The sequence below is a fragment of the Aplysia californica genome, unplaced genomic scaffold (assembly GCF_000002075.1).
Source record: "Aplysia californica isolate F4 #8 unplaced genomic scaffold, AplCal3.0 scaffold00009, whole genome shotgun sequence".
Lineage (NCBI taxonomy): Eukaryota > Metazoa > Mollusca > Gastropoda > Aplysiida > Aplysiidae > Aplysia > Aplysia californica.
Genome location: NW_004797279.1, coordinates 270,076 through 278,673, shown reverse-complemented (window position 1 = coordinate 278,673; position 8,598 = coordinate 270,076).

Below are 8,598 nucleotides of genomic sequence, written 5' to 3'. Positions count from 1 at the left end.
GTCCTTGTCTCTCCTTCTTTTTTGTCAATGTTACTCTCTTGTAACACATCTAATCTTCGGCACTAATATGACCTTATTGTGTCTCAAGTGCCGTAAAACTTACTAAAACTAGACAACACAGTAACAAAACTCATTACATTCACATTCCATACACATTCACTGCATATAATGATGCACATCTCAATCACACATTAACCCAAATAGTAAGTCTATGCGCATTTGGGACACTGTAAAACGCCCTTGTTTCTTTGTGAAAATCTAGTGGAACTAGTCAGGTTTTGATTTAATATGATTGTGCTTTTCAACGTTGTCTAAAGTAGGTCTACACATTTTTTCTTTCCATAAAATCATTTTGTATAATTTTCATATGAACATACATTTTTTGTTAGCTTTGAATTTGCATTTTATTTAAATTCATTTCTATGCATGTTCTGGGTTGGTTGCTGTCAAATATACATGGCATGTATTGGTGCAGTAATTCTTCAATCACATTTCAGTTCATTTAGCCTTGAAGTTAATGTATATCCTATCGAACATCCATCCCCTCCGTATCTCCTCCTTTTGTATGCTTGTTACTCTCTTGTAACACCTCTAATCTTTGGCACTTGTGTGACCATATTGATAGTGTTGCAAGTGCTTACTCTCACTCAAAAAAAAAAGGTTACTGTATACATGAGTTTTGATTTTGACACATACAATGAAGGCACGGATGTCTCAAATGGTGTGTCTGCAGATTAAACAGCCTACTCTGAACAATTTTCAGGACTATTCTTGTGCCTTATATCAAAGTAGCTGTGTGCGCTAATTTGATCTAGCTCCCATTTCTAATCTCATTCCATTCTTTTTGCTTGGTTTGATTGAACCAGGCATCTTTCTTTTTATTAAGCTATCTTCGTAATCTTCTTCAGATCCACTCGTGTGTCTATTGCCGTTACAATTTGGGGAAAATAATTTAAATGCTCTACCATTTGTACTCAGGCACTGAAATGCACTGGATAACCCTATTGTTGCTTGCAGGGTAATATCAATCCCCAAGATTTGAGTTAGAGTGCATCATGGCTGTTTCTATTTACATGCATACCAAACACCCACAGGTGGTTGGAGGTTGCCAATGGCAGGTTGTATTTCTTTATTCACCCTCTGTTGTTTCTGTTTGTCTTGGGTTTTTTTCCAAACACTTTGTGACCGTTGTCGTATCAATGTGCTTCTCTTTTAGTCAAAGAACTACTTCTCACATCGAGGTCTTCAAATATTATTTTGACCTTATCGCTGAGGTTTAATTAAAATTGTATGACCCTCTGTGCCTGTAGTGTTCTTTAGAGACACAGATTTATTATGAGTTTTGAAAATTTTTAAACAAATAAACTTTGTATTTTACAGATATTTGAAAGTTTCTGTTTCTTTGTTCTCATTTATCTATGCACAAGTATATACTTTTCTCTTCTCTCTGGCTTTCCTAACATGAACATTCAAGGGCGTATGGCTTTTTAACACTCTGAAATTAAATCTTCTACTGTCTCAATCATGATTGTTAAAGATTAGACGCTTTTTACTCATCATCCTAGTCTTCCTCTGTGGGTGGTTGGCGAGTGCTCTGTTGTGGTTTGCTTCTTCTTCCTTTCAAACATCTATCGTCTTTACCTCCCCTCTTTCTTGTTTGTGTTTGTTACTCTCTTGTAACACTTCTAATCTTCGGCACTTATATGACCTTATTGTGTTGCAAGTGCCATAAAACTCTTACTAAAACTAAACTAAGTCTTCCTCTAGCACAAACTAAATTAACTCTAGTCCTAGGAAACGTTCAGGCATAATATAGGACACTTGTGTATGGGGCAGTATCAAGTATCAGTATGCTAATTAAAATTTAAGATGTTCGTCAGACACAGCTCTGGGTTTTAAAAAATGGGTGACCTCTAGTGGTGGAATAGCATGCATGAACTTCTGCTCAAACTCAAGACAAGAAATTACATACATACAGACCGTCAGGAAAGAAGTTCAACCTTTCTTCTCTGTATCAGTATCACCATCCAGTTGTCCAAATGATGGAATGCAGTCTTGCTGAAGTATAATATAAGAATAAGACAGAGAATGTCCTCAAGATAAAGGTTAATTTGTTTGTGAAAATAAAGTCCCTTTGACTTTGAGATGCAAGAACAGAGCGTGGTTGATCGATGCTCTGGTGTGGTTTGCTCCTACTTTCCTATCAAACATGCATCATTATCTCTCCTCCTTTTCTTTGCATCTTGGGCCTACTCTCTGTCCACAAGACTCCTAATCTTCAGTGCTTATATTATGTCCTAATTGTGTTGCAAGTGCCGTAAAACTTACTAAATACAAGAACGAGCTCATTCCTGTCAAGCAGACCATGTTTTATCGGTGCAGGTGATACAATACTAGTACATGTACTAGATCACTTCCTAGCCTAGACAGAGTCTGTTGCAAGTTTTCAGAGGTGCCGATATTTTATTTTTAATCTCTTTGTGCATGTCATATTCCACTTTATATGACAGTGATGGAAACAGATCAGTCCAAAATTTACTGAAAGTCAGAGAGAGTGAGAGAAAGACACATGAACAGGACCAGAGAGAGAAGGGGTGAGTGGAGGAGGGTTGATAAAGAGAGACAGTGGAGAATGGGAGATAGAGAAAGATAAAGAGACAGGAAGCACTTTCTGAGAATAGACAGGACGTCAGGTCCCACTTATGGAAAATGACGGAGCAAATCAAAATTTCAGTAAATTTACGGAAAATTTCCACCCCTGATATAGAAATATTCTTGGTACACAAGATAAACATTATTTTTGCATGAGGTCTGAAAAGTTCTGGATTTTTTTTTAAAAAGTAACCAGTTAGCACCTCTAATTTTAGCAAACTTGCTTGAGAATATATTGCTAGTCCAGTCCAGGAAACATCCTAAGTTACCAGTCCATGAATAATAAAATCCATACAGCAATGTCAAAAAAGGGTATGTACAAACCTGAGTTGGAAGAATCAATGGAAAAAAAACCTCAGCTTACTAATTGAAAATTATCTTTATTCAAAGTAATGAGAAAGGTCATAGAAATAAATAAAGACCCTGTGCTGTAGTAAACATTATATTTTGGTGTAGTCCTCAGAATATAAATGCATGCACACATGAAGTTCATGTCCATGTTGCAGGCCTACTTAAGTAAAATAAGGACAGATGTCATGATTGAAAGTCAAGTAAGTCAACCTCGTTCTACAATACCCACATCAGGAAAGCCTCAAGCTATGACATAAAAATTCATACCATTGAAAAAAGAAAAAAAAGAAAGAACAAAACTGTACAACCACTCATGATGAGGGACCAAGCTGAGCTCATATTATTTTCCTTGAGAAAGGAAAATAAATAAAACAACATAATGTACAATTCAGAAACATCTAGAGATGTAAAAAGATCACTTAATGAAAGGTTGACATTTGGGAATATCACCATTGATAAATGAAAGAAGGACCGACTCACTCGATCCACATGACTTAGACTGTTTCAAGCCCTTTCAAAAATAAATAGCACCAGTCCCATTCAGAAAGCAAACGAACCGTTCACCAATTTAAAAAATTCTGAAGAGCTGCTTCCTACTTTTAAAAAAATCTTTTTTTTTAAATGTAAGAATTTTTATGGCCCTATTTGAATTGACATAACTTAAACCAATAAGGAGGCGGGCTTCAACTCAGCCTGTCACTGTCAGGGCCAATCTGGGCTGAGAGGGATACAACATCTCAACAAAAAGATCGAGATGCTCGATCAAAATCCTGAACTTGGGTCTGCTGCGTGCAAAAGCAAAGTTCCTAAACCATACACCACAGATGATGGTGATTCCTACTGAAATAACTTAATAAAATTAAACTGGTAGAAAATACAACTATATGATCTACTTTTTTTGCATTTTAATTAAGTCGTGTCACTTTCTTGCCTTATTTACAATACAGTTTCCATAGGTTTGTTGATCAAAACAAAGACAAAAATGTGACACAAGATTTGTATGGTATGTAGGCCTACTACATCCTGATTCTAGCAAAATGAACTTGGAACAAGACTTGCGTTTTTTTCAGTCTGTTGTAGTTATATATGTTTAACATTCCTGTCAAAACAGTTTAACACAATCAATTAGAAATTAGGGAGTAGGTTACTTTGACCTTACCTGATGTGTTAACACTTTCCACCCACGCAGCGCGCCCAACACTTATCCCCACGGACCAGGATACAGGTGCGGTACACGCTATATCAAACCTGCGTTGTTGATAGGCGTCCAAAGGGGGGCAAAGTGTTAATTGTTAAGGCAGTCTGAGCTGTGTGGGAATACGAGTCCAGTAGCCTAATCACTAGACTACTGATACCAATACCAATAATCTAGCTTCATTTATAGTGGAATAGTAAATTACAAACTTCATTCTGACTTTCTCAGCTGGACAACCAGTCAACAAATGTAAGAGTAAGAGCCTATACCCCCCATAAATAGAGCACTTGAAAAACCAAAACCATAATGATATAATATACATTCTATATATGAATATGAGCAATTGACAAGCACCTGAAGCAAAACATGACAGACAACACCTCAAAATGAAACTCAAATTAAATAGCTGAATCTAAATCCAATTAAAATCCGCAGAGAAAGACCCGCATGTAGATGAATTCACAACTTGAAATATACATACGATGTATTTGGACACATTATTAATAATGATCTTATAAGTTATATTCTTAGAACACAAAAATGTAAGCTTTTCCACAATTTCACTCTAAAGAAAAATGCCAGTATTTTTACTGATGGTCAGCTTTATCTTTTAAAAAAACAAGAGTCAAATTTCAAACACCACGTCCAGGCAGTATCTCAACCCACAGAACTCATAAACAGATGTAACCATTTTAATGATTTTCAAGCAAATCAAAAGAGTTTTCCAGTGCTAATTAACACTACTAACATTACATGTATCTTCCAGCCAAGTCTCATTTTACGGTACCATACTGCACTGTGAGTCACGCATCACACACATTGCAGTAAACATAAACTGCACATCAAGGGGGAATTGGTCACAGCATGGTTAGGCTCAAAATGTATTTGGCAAGGGATAGAAAAAAAAAAGTGATTCAGTTACAGTGGTTCGGTACCATAATAACAGATCTTGATTAAAAAATAAATATGCAAGAATCTTTGATGTTGGACCAAATGCTTTATGCTCAGACATCCCACAAATCTGTTTTAAAAACCAGAGGCTCGGCCACATTATACTAAATAAACAACACAGCATTTCATCCATCATTTGAATTATATATATATACTTCAAAATAATTATTAGTTACACATACTTGTGATCAAATCATAAGAATCCAAATATGAAAATTTATAATTTATGATTTAGATCAATGTATTTGTCCTTTACAAAAACTCAAGTAGGTTATATGGATGAATAATCACTTTGAAAAAGAATTAATGTTTTAATTGAAACAGTATTTTGTGTCCCTGTGATATAATTGACTTTACAGTACAGGAGCAATATCTCACTAACGACAAGCTACGTCTTTGGGGGCAATGAAAGAAAAGCAGTCTGATACATAAACAGATGTAAGACAATAAGGTATGCAAAAATAACCAATAGCACTGCGTGTATGGTAAACACAAGACTGCAGCAAAAAGCTCAGTTCTGGAGTGCATGTTCATCTCATAATATGGTCTTTTCAAATACGGTTCAATAGCAAAGTTATGGCTGCATCTGTCTACCCCCATGGTTTTATGCACCCCGCATAATTTAGAAAAATTTGATTATTTTTTGCATAATTTCTGATTATTTTCCTTTATCATTCTTAGTTAAAATTAACAGAATTGCAATAATTTCACTTTTTTTGGCTCAGTTTGCATAATTTCAGAATTTTTCTTGCATAAAACGACGGGAACAGATCAATAATGACATAGTTGATTCATATGATCCATCATGGCAAATTCTGGCATTAAGCGTTGCACCACGTAGTAACAGAAGTCAAGACTGAGATAAAGCCATTGGCCTAACATACTATTTCATCAATTGAATCCCTGTCTTGCTCACATCTAGGAGCTCACACGGTGTCATGATTTTCACTCAATTCTGATATGACATGACAAAAAATCTGAGGTTTGTATGTACCATCTCTTGTTTGTTTTGTTTTAGTTAGGTTTTATGGCGCTCGCAACTGCATAAGGTCATGCGAGCGTTAAGGGGTGGATGTCAACAGAGAAGTCCAAATGGGGAATCAGGCTTACTCTGCTCACCTCCGTAGCCTTAATGAGCAAAGTACATATTATTATATTGACTGTTTATTGTGAAACTCCAGTAAACACCATTTTGAAAAGTGATGTATAATGGCACACTGAGCAGTCAATATATGGCATAAGGAGCCACACGACAGTAACAGCCTTGATAATATAGCATTTAGAACAGAACAAGGCAACAAACAAATACATGTATATATATATATATACATAGGTTCTAAACAACACATTGGTAGGGAATTAAAGTTAAGTCTTTTTCTGGAAAATCCACCTGCAGCCCATGCAATTCCTCTCTGCTTTAGAAAGATACCTCTTTTTAAAATAAAGAACCAAGGAACGTGAAGAATTTGGTGTCCCTTAAATAATTCTCATTCACAATATACTCCACAGACTCGATGTTTGGGTGGCATCAGTAGACTATCGGTAAGGCTACTGGACTTGTAATTGTGATATTGCAGGTTCAAGGCTCAGTTCGGACTGACGTTGTGTCCCTGGAAAAGGCACTATACACACATTTTTCCCCATTTAGCTCGATCTTATTGAATATGGATGCTAAATTAGGAGGTCCAGCCTCTTAACACTTAACAGTCACTTTGTGCAATAATGCGCCAGTGAAAATTATCCGTTCCGGTCACCTGGCGCACTTTTGCGCCAGGCCCGATAAGTCAGTTGCAGTCGCTCTCCTGGCTAGGTGACCAGATGGGGTATTTTGTACTGCTGGCTGTGTGACTGCAAAGTGTTAAATAACCTTATAGTGTTGCAAGTTAAACCTATAAAGTTTTGCTAAATTTTCAACTTGATGCTTTCACAATTTTTATTTTAATCTTCATAATTGATAGAAACAAATCATTAGTATTAGAACATATTCAGATGATTAATCTCAGAGATAGGCAATGTATTGATTGGTTTGTAAAAATGTTTGATTGTTTGTTTGAGTAAAGAGAAACAAATCAACACAATAACAGTCATTAAGAGCAAAGACAAAGTCAGAAAGACAGAAACAACAGAGGGAAAGAAATGAAGTAGGACCTACCAAAGGTGCCCTCCAACCACCTACTCATAATAACCTTAAATAGAAAAGAAAAAGAACAAATATTATATACAAAAACCTGCTTTGATCGCCACCTTACAAAGACAATCACTTGTAAAAACGACCACTTTCCACTTTACCCTTTGCCGGTTTTTATATTATAATGACACTACAAAACATCTACCTGTCCGAGACAACCAGATTTCTCTTCAATAGTGGGTGGCCATGTTTGATCATTTCAACTGTATTAGTTACTGTACGTTCATTAAAAGTAACAGCAAAAAAAAAAAAAGAAAGACTTCTGTTCAACCTTGTGAACTGAAACAAAAATGGCAATTTTTCTACTTTCCTGACCTATACTATACAGTGACAAATAAGACACGAGACCTATGACTGACAGTAAAATCCATATTAGATTGTAGCATCTTAGTGACACAGCACCTGTGTCCGTACCTAATAAACAATAGCTTAACCGACTACTTGGCGTATGTGTTTATATAAGACTTGCATGAGCTCTATCAAACAGTTCTAAGCCTTCTCAGATAAGGGTGAAAAAATCTTGGAGGTCCCATGTGCAAGCTGCACAGGTTGAAGATCTCTTGGTGGTCCTCAAATCAACAATAAGAGTAGGCTTCATCTGCCACCCGGACAAAATTCAAAATAAATCCTACCAAACTGAAAATGCTTAATGTGTCCCCCTAGCTTGTATGACCTTATGCATTGCGAGTGCCGTAAAACACTTACCAAAACAACAACAAAAAAACCACTAACCCAATAACAGTGCTGGGTTTTTTTAACGAACTGACACCTTCTTGAGTTTTTATATAATCTATAAAAAAGAATACCCTATATCAAACTTTGGAAAAAAGGAAATGAATAGACAACAAAGAAGAGAGAAACCACTGCTTGCTATGCTGCTTTTTCACCTTCAGTGCAACTGCCACACACAAGGCTATGGCCATGAAGTGCAAATATAATTGAATGTGTTCTATTGTCCACCTGTGTAAGACAATCAGTTGCACAAATGATCACTTCCCACTTCCTCTTTTAGTTTAAGTACAGTAGTCTCCGCCTAAACGCACGGTGCTCGGGAGGACTCCTTAGCGTGTGTTTGTACGGAGTGTGCATTTACATGAACCTTTGCAAAGGGAGGAAGGGACGCAGTCATCTCAATTCCTTATTACTCTAGTGACCTCCCTTGGAGCAGGGGGTCATTTTGGTCTTTAATGTGACGACACGTGACTGTTTTGTGAAAGATTCCCCGACAGGGGTTAAGAATACAAAGGCTTTGAATGGGGGG